The following is a 12,940-nucleotide window of genomic DNA, read 5'->3' as shown; positions in this document are numbered from 1 at the left end:
GCCAGGCTGGTCCCAAACTCCTGACCTTGTGATCTGCCAGCCTCGGTCTCCCAAAGTGCTGGGATTACAGGCGTGAGCCACTGCGCCCGGCCAATTTTATTTTTTAATTAAACATTTCTGAGACATTTTGGCTTTAATGAAAATGTTTCCAAAGCATGTTCAAAGCGTAGTCCTTAGTTTGATGGTCTGAAGAATGGAATCATTTATTAGTGGAGTTCAATAAATATTTATTCACATTTATACATACAAGGTCCTTTGGACAGAGTAAGAGACACAAGACACCACCATTCCCTGAAAGAGCACACAAAACAATTACATAGATAAGACCAACACACACATTTGAACTGTGGTATTGAAACTTAAAAAAAAAAAAAAGCCTAAAGCCCTGTCAGTAAAAAAGAGTTGAGTACTTATCAACACTTACATGTTTATTTATACATTATCCCATGTACTAGCATATGGCTTGACTATATACACCAGAACTCACACTGTAACAAATAGAAAGTTTATAAGTTACCAAAATAAATAGAAACTTTAACACTTCCTTCCTGTATCCTCAAGGATCATTTGCACATTCCCTGTAGTGTGCACATTCCATTTTGTAAACCAGTGTTTTTAGAAAACAATGCCTTCCTATATATAACAAAGCACTAAGTTCTGTGTTACAGATTAAAAAAACCATTTTAGAGTAAAGAGAAATAAGAGCAAATCCAGACTACTAGAACTGGTAAATGAAAGGAATAGCATTCAGAAAACAATGTATATTCAATAAATAGATAAAATAATAGGAAACATTTGCTTTGGGTTCATGTCAAAGCCTATTAAGAAGGAGACATAGACATAGGACAAAATGCATATGTAGAGGAAAAAGAAACAAAATATAGAAATGTAAACATTACTTCCTTCTGGCAAAATGTCTTCTAGCCTTTGGCGAGGTATTTCCAGACATTTATAGGCTACACTCTGCCAATGATTTTATTTAAGGATGACACAGTGAATGCTTATTTTTATGTCTACAAAAAAAAAGTTATAAAATTTAGTTATTCACACATTCATTCATCAGTGCCTCTTGATATTGGAAATATTTCTCCCTATTGCTTTATGGATTGACTGTATTCCTGAAAAGCTTGAATTATATTTTAAAAACTCAGCCATAAGCTTTGTGGGAGACAGACTGTACCTGTCAAGTTCCCTCTTGTATCTCTGGCACCTTGCATAGCATCAGGCTCATAGTGAATATTCAAGAATGTCCTCTCGATGGTTGCAATATATTTGAAAATCTCAGCATTGAAAGGAATTCTGTGACAAACCACTTAAAAAAGTTAAAACGAATGAACATTCAGTAAATTCTGATTTTGATGAAACAGAGTTGTTCATAAGTGGACAAAACTATCCTTTAAGTAAACCCATGGGGACATTTGAGTTGAATAATTTATAGAGACTTATAATCTGAAAGAGAGTGCAGACATAGTCTCATATTCTTTTACCACACAGATAAGGAAAAGCTGGAGCTCACAGAAACTTGAAAGAGCTTGCTCAAGGCCACATCACTATTTAGGAGCAGTTATTTTAATATGTAACAAATTATGTGTGATTAATCTTTTTCAGAAGGGGTTACTGCAGGTTTTCTTAAAGTAACAGTATTAGATAATATTTTATAAAACTTAAAAACTCTATAACATAATGCTTCATAATGTTTAAGAATTCATAAACATTTAGTAAAAATATTAAAAACATGCATAGCAATGATAAAACTGACTTCACATTGGTGGTTATATCTGGGGGCAGTGAAAAGAAAATGGAAGGATTCAGAGGTATCAATTTTATTGTAGTCACTGATTTATTAAAAAAACCATTGAAACAAATAGGACAAAATACTAAGATTTAATAAATCTGGGTGTTTGGGTAATGGGGGTTTATTAGTCTTTCTGTGTGTTTAAAATACTTAACAATACAAATATTAAAACTAAAATTAGTAAGAGATTGGTAAACTAATAGGTTTTTTAAAATACTAAGCAGAGGAACAAAGTCAACTGTTATTTATCCAAAGAACCATTAACAGAAATAGGCTATATATATATATGCTAAAGGGTTTAGTCAACAAAGTAGATATTCTATAATTAGCAGCATGAAGGAGTTACAGTACATCTTATGTTGTTGTAATTAATAGTAAATATTTGTAACATACAGAAAATACATGGAACAACAGTCATGCAACCACTACTCAAATACAGTTGTGCTGTTTGCACCTGACTTCAGGTCCACCTTTCTTTTCCCTCACCAGATGCAATTACTAGTTTAAAGTTAGTGCATATCATTTGTTATTATGTTGTGAGAATTGTCCTTGTGAAATATGGACATTTAGTTTATTTTAATGGTTGCATAATATATTGTAGAAAGGCAACACAATTTTATTTACTTTTTTATGCACTGATGGGCATCCCCTGACTTTCCACTAATTATAAGCAAACCTGCAATGAACATCCTTATGCATACTTTTTTGTTTTTGTATTTGAGAATGTCTTCAGGTCTCTAGGGCATATAAACATAGAATTGCTTGTCTGTAGGATACTTGTCTCTTTAAATTTGTACAACACTGCATATGTGAAATAAGTAGTTGAAATAAGTGGGAAAACTAACCCTTCCACCAAGATTCTATGCAAATTCCCATTTCTTCACATTTCTGCTTCAGCACGTGGTATAGTTAGGCTACCTACCTTGAGATAATAAAGTTATTCTACATTTTCCCCCCAAAGCTTTAAACCTTTACCTTTTCACATTTAGCCTTTTATTTCATTTAAAATTTATTTTTGTAATGGTGTGAGGTAGAGATCTGGTTTCATTTATTCCCCATGGTGATAGCCTATGTTCCTGCAATATTAACTGACTTATCCAACAGTTCTCAAAATGTGATCAGAGGATTCCTGGGGATGTTGGGAGGGAGAGATCCCTTGGATCCTTTTAGAGGGTCAACAAGGTCAAAAATATTCAGAAAATTAAGATGTTATTTGCCTTTTTTTTACTCTCACTCTCATAAGTGTACAGAAGGGTTCGCCAAAGACAACAATGGCATGTGATGAATAGTGATGACTATTTCTCTGATACCTAACAGATTGTGTGCCTGTGTATTGTATTTTCTAGAGTTTTCAAAGGTAGTGAGTTTACGGTATAAGTATGTAGTTTTCAGAAATTATTTCTTTTCTACCATGCTCTTACCAGCTATCTTCAGTTATACCTCTTATAATCTCTGTAATCTCATTATCTTCCAAGAAATCATTTTTAAATCCTAAAGTTTTTCCTTTTACACAGAAATATAACAAAAAGTATGTTTACTTTGTTGTTTTGCAATAATATATTTTTCAAAAATGTTTTTAATTAAAAAATTTTATCTGAATAGGGTGGATGGTTGGCTTTAAAAAGGGAGAAGGGAAAACACATTTTCTGGTGTCTAGATCGCCTATGTCTAGAGATGCTGAAAAGGATGACATTGACATATCAGCAAGTTATCTGATTCCTCATAAAAAGGAGAAATCTATTCCAAAGAAACTGAGCACAACTATACACAACAAAAATATGTTGAAAGTGATCTTTCGTTCAGCTTTATAGATGTTAATAATTTATCATATTGTGTCTTGTGCAGTAAAACATTTTCAAACACTTATATGGTTCCAACAAAGTTGCAGTATCATTTTGGGACCAATCATTCAGAATTTATTAAAAAAAGGAATTAAATAACCTAAATGTAGATGTAATACACTCTTTAAAAGCTTCTTACAGGATAAGCCATCATATTGTATTGGCTAGAGGAGCACACACAATCACAGAGAGACTAATAAAGGCTTGAACAGTTGACATTGCTGAATACCTGCTGGATGAAAAATCACCACAAGAATGCATAGTGCTGGCATTTTCCAATGATGCAATAACTTGTCAAATTAAAGATTTAAGTGCAAACGTAAAGACTGAGTTAATATGTCATCTAAAGAATTGTACCTTAGCCTTACAAAGGGACTGATCTACAGATGGCTATACATCCTGTTTTGCTTTCATTCATCAGGTATCAGCATCAATTGACCATTGATGATCTTCTTTTATGTGAATTCTGGGCAACAGGGGTTCTGAAACATTAAAAGTGTTATATGACTTTTTTGAATCTGGTGGTTTATCCTCAACAACTGTGTTAACTGTGTTAACATTTGCACTGATGGTGCAAAAATGGTGGATTTTATCCAATGGTGGGTAAAATGACTGGTGTCTTAGCACGAATTAAGGCAATGGCACCAAATTTTATTAGTAGTCATTGTATTCTTCACCACCACACATTCGTAGTAAAAAAAAAAAAACAGTTTTACTAAAATAATGTCCTTGATGAAGTTGTAAAAATTATTTTCTACTAAATCTCAACCCTTAAGCACATTTAAAAAATATTCTTTGTGACACAATGTGATGTACCCATAAAACACTTCTACTGCATGCTGAAATATAGTTGTCTTTCGGAAAAACACTTGAGTTGCAAGCTGAATTAGCCACTTTTCCTTTTCTTTCATGGAAACACCATCTTTTCACTTGGAAAAAAAAAGTGACAGAAAATTGACTATTCAGACTTGGGAATTTGTCAGACATTTTCTTGAAAATAAACAGTGATACTATCACTTTAGGGAAAACAACTAGCTGTATTTGTTGCCAGTGCTAAAATTTAAGCTTTTAAAAGTAGAAGTTGGAATTTTGAAAAGCTTGTATCTGCTACTGTGGGATACTTAGAATTTTTTCTGATAGCAGCACACTGAGAGGCATACTCCTTCCATCCTCTATCGTACATCTGTGAGCTACTAACTCTGGCCCTAGTGTGATACTGTCAGAATGTTATGTACCTCATCTATTTAGAGTGGGAAGCCCATAAGGCAAACTGAAGAGGCCCCGTATCCTCACTCCCTTTCTGCTCAGTTTTTTCATCTATATTATCTCAACTTCACTCTACTAACCAGAGCACCAAGGAAGGGTAGGTTAGCAATTACGTCTATGATGACTATAGAGAAGCGGGGAGATGACTTATGATCCTCTTTGTGCTGGATTCCCTACTGAAGGCATCTGATGGCTTCTGATTTCCCTGGTCTGAGAAGAAAGTCCCTCTCCACCTCTCCCTCCTTACTCTACCTCAGGCTGAGGCGCTCAGGCAACCTTTTATGTTGCATATGGCATAGGTATCTCTGCCTCACTCCAGAAGGGACCAACCAGTAGCCACCTACTCACCTACTTCTGAGGTCTAGTGCCTACAGACCTGGTGTTCATAAATTTAAGTTCTGGATTTAGGTCTCCTTTCCTGTAGCCAGGTGATCAGTGACTGGCAAAAATCAAGATCCCAGACTTCCTGAGTAACCTCATCAAGACTGAGGTAACAGCTCACATAGCTAGTGCATAGACAGATGCAGGTTACATGGAGTCTGAATCCCGTACACATTTGGAGGCTCCCTTTGGGACTGCTGGGATGCATGAAACATGGGATTTCACTCACAGTTGTGCTCACTATGTGTGATATTCCAATAGATTCATGTCTCTACACACAGGGATTTTTGATCATTCTGAATTGTTGATTCCCATAAAAAATGAATACATGGTCATCACTGTATATGCTGCATTACTGAATACATATTTATGAGAGTCTCCAACACATCTTTACACGTCTGAGGAGTGAAAGAATTTCCCACAGATTAGCTTCTGGTTCCCCACATTTCAAACCTCATTTCTGTTCCACCTGTGGCATTGGGTGTAGTATGGCTCCTTAGTGCTCCATGCCAAAATAAGTGGCACAGGGGTAAAGTCATTTCTGGTGGGGGGAGGGGGATTTGGAGAAAAAAAGAAAGGATTGCCGGGGAGTACACTGGGAGGGTTAGGAGAAATTCTGGAGATACGGTCCACTCAATGGAGGCACATACAACCAAGCTGAGAAACGACATAGTACCCAACAGAGTTGGGAGATGTGAAACCCAAACATCAATCTCCACCTGGGCATAGAGGAAATACTCGATTTCCAAGCAGGTTCTAGGTTCAGAGGAGAGAGCCCTTGGTTGGAAGCGCTGGTCTTGCAGGATGGGGTGGGGGCGTTAATGCAAACTTCTGGTCCAGCAGAGGTAGAAACAGACCAGATCTAAGTAGCAGCTCAGAGGCAGCGGACTTGAGGGATGAAGACGTGAGGCCCAGAGGGTGGTGCCTGGCAGAGAAAACAGCTGCCAGACACCAAGGCCACCTCGCGTTAAAGGGAACAAGTTATATCCAAAAAAAAAAAAAAAAAAAAAACACGGTGAAAATAGGAAGAATAAGGATATCACCTGGAGTGTTCTCCTGAGACACTCCCCAAGAACCTGGATTCTTTAACAATCCCTCCGGAGCAGGGACACTCAGCACATATATCTCCCACAAAGTAAAGTGTCTGAAGGCCTGGGCAGACCCTTCTCCCTCCCCTTCTCTCTCCTCCACGGGCCGGCCCGGAGGAGGCTCAGGGATGAGAACTACTGTCACTGCTGTTCCCCACCTCACCCCAACGAGAGAGGAATCTTTAGAGGTCTGTATCCCTCCTTCACCACCCCGCCTGAGCGCCTGCTGGAAAACACAATCACCGTCTCAAATCTCACCCTGCAACTGCATCCAAGCGCTTTCTCCAAGCGTTCGGGGAGCCGCCGGAACTCTTCTTCCAGGCAGGCGTTCCGGGACTCCGCACAATAGGCACCTACCCTTGGGGTTTTGAGCCGCAGTGTCTGCCTCTGTTCAAGTATCCAGGCTCAGGTACAGACCTTTCAGTGCAGGCGGCGGGAGGCGCGAACACGGAGGACCCCCTCAGGCATACTGCCGCCCGGGCGGCGGCGCCTGACAGATTGCCTCCTTGGGATCCGCGGACCTGCCCTGGGCGCTCCAGCTCCGCGCGCCTCAGACACTGAGGCTATGATTGGCCTGGCTGAACGTCAATCAGGGCTCGGCGCCGTGGAGGCGGGAGGAACGCTGTAGGCCGAGGCCGCTTAACTCCCTACGGGGTTATTCTCCGCCTCTTCTAGAGTAGGCAGGTGTTCCCGAGCCCCTTAGGGGGGGTCCCCGCGGCGGCCTGAGATGCTCGGCGCCAGGTTGTCGCGCCCTTGAGCTGGCTGAAGTAGACATTGGCTCTGGAGAGTCTGCGTTGTTCCTGGTCCCAGAGCCGTGGTCCCGATACAGCGCTTCCCGCTCCTCCAGTCCCAGCTCCCAGGCTTCGTCTTCTCCCGCTTGGCGCTGGAGAAACACCGGAAGAGAGAGTCCCAGAGTGACTCCTGTGGCCCTGCGACCTGATTGCCACCTTCCAGGACTCTAGCCCTGGCTCCTTCTAACCTTCCCGCCCCTCAGTGCCCCAGAGAGGCTGCTATGCGGACAATTATTCATCAGCCGGAAGAAAAGGAGGTGCCAGTGTTAGGCGCAGAAGAGGGTTGGACCAGAAAAGCTGGAGAGGGGCAAGAGGGGAAAGAGGGGGAACGGGGAAGGCGGAAGGCGGAAGAAGTTGGGAGGGGTAACAGCTCGAGCTTTTCCTCTAGGATAGTTTCTCTTCTCTCGGTGCCGCCCCATCTGCTTCTTGCCTCATTTCCCCACTCGCACCCGTGCACCTCTGCGGCAGGCGTGTGAAAGGAGTGGGAGGGGGGGCTTTTGGTCGGGATATCTGGTCTTCCAGACCCCACAGCCTTGGCTGAGAACTTACTTAAGCCCACTCCAACTGACTTGATAAATGAGAATCTTGACCACCCCACTGGTAGGTAGAAATGAGGGACGTCATCTATCCCTGAGTGGAATAACCCGAAACCGCAGGTCCCGTGGATGTGGGAATCCACAGCACTGGCTGCGCTCCTAAGGCTCCTAAGTCCACTTCCGAACCTCATCTAAGACCCTGAAAGCCAGACTAGGGATACATTGGATTATTATTATTATTTTTTTATTTGAGACAGGGTCTCGCTCTGTCGCCCAGGCTGGAGTGCAGTGGTGTGATCTTGTCTCACTGCAACCTCCGCCTCCCGCGTTCAAGCGATTTTCGTGCCTCAGCCTCCCGAGGAGCTGGATCTACAGGTGCGCACCACTACGCCTGCATAATTTCTGTATTTTTAGTAGAGACGGGGTTTCACCATGTTTGCCAGGCTTGTCTCGAACTGTTGACCTCAAGTTATCCTCCCGCCTCCGCCTCTTAAAGTGCTGGGATTACAGGCCTGAGCCTCCGCGCCAGTCCTACACGTTGGATCTTTCCCCAGACCTCCTCCTCAGACGTGGAGCGTACAGATGATGCTCCATCGGTTACTCTGATCCTGACTTTGGGACTGCCAGATAAAACTGGGAGAAACCCTACATTTACTCTTACTGTGTAACGTATTGGCTTGAAACTGCAGGTCAGAACCCATTTATGTTGAGACCAAAAGACTTTTTTTCCAAGAAGAATGAAATAGAATAAAATACAATTGAAAATACTTGCCTGCATCACAGGTAATGAGAGTAACTATAGTTTCATGAAACTGTTGTTTCAGTTAAATATGTTTTTGCGTGTGTGCATGTGTATCGGGAGGAGATATGTATTTCATATATATATGTAGAGAGGTGGAAATCAACAACAAAACTCCATAATTTTTCTTGTTTTCTAACAGTTCTTGATTTTGAGTAAAAATAATTCTTTAAGAACAAAATTTTGAGCCAGCTAACGAAAGATCAGAGTCAAGCAGCCTCTCATTGGGGCCTGAATAGAGGTTCATCTTATTTGGCTTTTTCGTTTTTTTCCTATCTTGTGGACTCCTTTTAAGGCCCAGCAAGGAATTACCCTCCCCAAGTTTCCACTCTCTGCTTGGTTCAGCCATTCAGCTGTCTCTCGGGCTCTTTGATTAATAAAAAGTCCAGTAGAGCTATTTTATCCTATGCATGTGTGGGAAGAGGGCAATGCCAGTGATTCTTTTCTCATTTGACAGAAAATTCACAAATCACGTTACCTTCTGAAGATAGAGATTTTAAGCTCAAACATTATCACCAGAGAACTGAATTATTAAGAAAGATGAGTGGTCAAAAGTACAGATGTTTTACAGATTAAGGGTCATTTTGTCAGGTCCTGTCCAAAATATTTGAAGTCTAGGGGTTTGAAAAATTGTTAGAAATAACCATTTATGACAACAGTTTTCATTTATTGTTCTCCCCAGCTTCAGGAGCAGGGGAGAACATTTTTTTCCTTCTTACCTTGCTGAGAAGTTTTTCACCAGGGTTTCAAGGCTAAGAACTGAAATTCCAGCATTGACATTGAATTAAAAAGAAGAAAGCCCTTTTAGGAAGTCAAATTTTATTATATGAGATGGAATGTAATATTGAGATTACTTATTACTTAGGCATGGGATAGGGGGGCTTTTAACAACAGACCAAAAAAAAAGTTGGAAGGATAGGAATGAAATAAAGCAAACTTTCATTATTCATAGATGATACAATTGTCTACAGAGAAAAATAATCTAAAACATAAGAATTAAGAGTTTGGCACAGTGGTTGGCTAAATATATAAACAAATCTATTGCATTTTCTATAAAAACAAAAAAGTAGAAATGTGATTAACTGGTTAATATAACAAACTTACAGTACAGTTGACCTTTGAACAACATGGGCTTGAACTGTGCAGGTCTACTTATATATGATTTTCTTCTGCCTTTGCCACCCTTGAGACAGCGAGACCAACCTCTCCTCCCCTTCCTCCTCCTTAGCATATTCACCATGAAGACATGAGGATGAAGACCCTTATGATGCTCCACTTCCACTTAATGAATAGTAAATATATTTTCTCTTCTTTATGATTTTTTAAATAACATTTTCTTTGCTTTTCTGAGACAAGGTCTTGCTCTGTTGCCCAGGCTAGAGTGCAGTGTTATCATGGCTCACTGTAGCTTCAACCTCCTGGGCTCAAGCGATTCTCCACCTCAGCCTCCCAAGTAGCTGGGACTACAGGTGCACGCCACCCTACCTGGCTAAATTTTTAATTTTTTGTAGAGATGGGGTCTCGCTATGTTGCTGAGGCTGGTCTCCAACTCCTTGTCTCAAGCACTTCTCCTGCCTCAGCCTCCCAAACTGCTGGAATTACAGCCATGGGCCACCGCACCTGGCCAACATTTTCTTTTCTCTAGCTTACTTTACTGTAAGAGTACAGTATATAACACATAAAAATATAAAATATATGTTAAATAACTTTATGTTATTGGTAAGACTTCTGATCAACAGTAGGCTATTAGTAAAGTTTTGGAGGAGTCAAAAATTATGTGCAGATTTTTGACTGCACAGGTGGTCAGTGCTACTAACCCTCGCATTGTTGAAGGGTCCACTGTAATCAGGAATAAATTCTCAAAAAGGAAAGGCATGCAAGATCTTAGTGGGGAAAATTAAAATCATTAAAAGAAGTTGAAGAAGTGCTGCACAGATGGAGAGATACATTCGTGGTTAGGAAGCATCAATATCATTAAAATGCCAGTTTTCCCCAATGTGATCTATAGTTTCATGCTATTTCTAGAAAAATTTCAACAAAATGTTTTATAGAATTGGACACAATGATATTAAAATGAAATGAAGGAACACAAGTTCAAGAAGAGCCAAAATACCATTGAAAATAAAGAGGAAGTTGGGGAATTTCCTGACTACATGAGAAGATATTATATACACCACTGGATTTAAGACCATGTGCTATTATTGGTGAGAGAGGGAGTAGACAACTGGGCCAATAGAATAGAATGGAAAGAGTGTCAGGACCCCTTGTATGTGAAGAATGGTCATTAAAGACCAGTGGGTAAAGGATATATAATTCAATAAGTTTGAATTTATGACACTGGATTAGTGGATATATATACATCATAATAAATTCCAGATGAACTAAGGACCGAAGTATTGAAGGCAAAACTGTAAAACTTTTAAATGAAAATGTGAAAGAAATATTTGTATGACTTCAAGGTAGAAAAATATTTATTAAAAAGACACACATACACATTTTAAAAACAAAAATGTTAAGAGAAGATGAATAAATTTGACCACATTAAAATTAGAAACTTTAATCAAAACACACTCTAAAGGAAAAAAAAAAGCCACAAACTAAACTTATTTATATCACACATAATTTACATAGGATCAATATCCAGAACATCTAAGAACAGCCCCATAGGAAAATGATCAAAAGATGTGAAAGGGCAGTTCACAAAAAGGGATATATGAAAGACCAATAAATGTACAAAAGCTCACAATAGTTATCAGAGAATTGTGAATTAGAACAGTTCTTGAAATAACATTTTAAAATCACTAAATAGACAAACATTGAAAAGTCTAACATTATCAAAAATCAATGAGGATGTAGGGTGAGGGGAACTCATACTCTGATGGTGGACTTCAAACTGAAATAATCTACTTGGAAAAAAATTGGCATTTTGTAGAGTTGAAGCGGAGAATATCCTAAAGCATAGCAGCTCTACCCTTAAATATATATGCACCTTAGGGAAATTATTGAATAAGGCACCAAGAGCAATGTGCAGGAAAAGTCATGAGAGCATTCTTTGTAATTGCAAAAAGCTGGAAACAACCCAGTGTCCATTTGCAGGTAAACTGATACACAAATTTTGGTATAATCATAATGTGGAATTCTATGCAACATCAAGATCAGTGGAATACAGATAAAATAATAAACTTGCATAATACTTAAAATCATATTGTTGAATGAAGAAAACAAGTAACAGAAAAATACATTGTGATATTAATTATGATGTTAATTTGTTGTCAGACAGAGACAATATTTACTATGATGAAAAGCAAGATAATGATCAGCTCCAAATTTGGAATAATAGTTGGATTTTGCAGAGAGGAAGGGAGATTCTAAGGGAAGACAAACACAGGAAACTTTAATGTTAAGGGTAATGTTCCATTCCTTCATGTGACTGGTAGGAAAAAATGGATGTTTAAAATTCTTGTAGATATGCATCACATGCATTACTTATTTGTAGAAAAATATTTCAAAAACTGGATCATAAGAAATAAGGAAAAAGATGTATAACAAATCATCTGCATAGAGACAGAAGTAACAAAGGCAATTTGATGAAATTTATTGAGACAGAAGACTAAAAAATGAAAAAACATGGTAAATATAAAAATATGATGGCAGAAGTAATCCAGATATATATGCATTTGTAATGTCCATTTATATCGTTGCATTAAATCTAAATTTTTCTGCTTCTCAGTAAAGATGGTCTGTGTGTGTGTGTGTGTGTGTGTGTGTGTGTGTGTGTGTATTTGCTATTCAAAAAGTGCTGGTGGCAATGGCTTATACCTGTAATCCCAGCACTTTGGGAGGCCAAGGAGGGAGGATCACTTGAGCCCAGGAGTTTGAGATCAGCCTGGGTAACATAGCGAGACCCTATCTCTACAAAAATAAAAAAATTAGCCAGGCGTGGTTGTGCATGCCTGTAGTCCCAGCTACTGAGGAAACTGAGGTGCAAGGATCGCTTGAGCCTGGAAGGTTGAGGTTGCAGTGAGCCGTAGTCACGCCCCTGCACTCCAGCCTGAGTGGCAGAGTGAGACCCTGTCTCAAAACAAAAACAAAAACAAACAAAAAGCACCTAAAACAAAATGACACCGAGTGATTAAACCAATGGACAATGATAAACTCAGGCAAATGCTAACAAAAATTAATTATGGATAGAAATACTGTCTTACTCCATTTTGTGCTGCTATAATAGAATATCCAAGACTGGATAATTTATAAAGAACAGAGATTGACTTATTACAGTCCTAGAGGCTAGGAAATCCAAGGTTGACAGGCCTGCATCTTGCAAAAATCTTCTGGCTGCCTCATACTATGGTGGAAGGCAAAAGGGATAAAAAGAGAGCTGAGAGAGAGAAAGAGAAAGAGAGAGAGCGCCCAAGTGCAACAGGTTGAATTCACAGGCTTTTA

General features: G+C 39.4%; 1 long non-coding RNA gene across 1 annotated transcript; it reads right to left on the bottom strand.

Annotated features, from left to right (window-relative positions):
- Positions 1 to 210: 210 nt before the first annotated feature.
- LOC129534144 (uncharacterized) lies at positions 211 to 10,990 on the bottom strand. The gene is made up of 2 exons (XR_010134245.1): positions 6,729 to 10,990; positions 211 to 4,565 (listed from the first exon to the last, which is right to left on the bottom strand). It is a non-coding gene; the product is annotated as an uncharacterized lncRNA (long non-coding RNA).
- Positions 10,991 to 12,940: the final 1,950 nt, after the last annotated feature.

Source organism: Gorilla gorilla, chromosome 5, assembly GCF_029281585.2.
Source record: "Gorilla gorilla gorilla isolate KB3781 chromosome 5, NHGRI_mGorGor1-v2.1_pri, whole genome shotgun sequence".
In the NCBI taxonomy this organism is placed as follows: domain Eukaryota; kingdom Metazoa; phylum Chordata; class Mammalia; order Primates; family Hominidae; genus Gorilla; species Gorilla gorilla.
The sequence above is the reverse complement of the archived record's forward strand: the minus strand, read 5'-3'. Positions and strand labels throughout refer to the sequence as shown.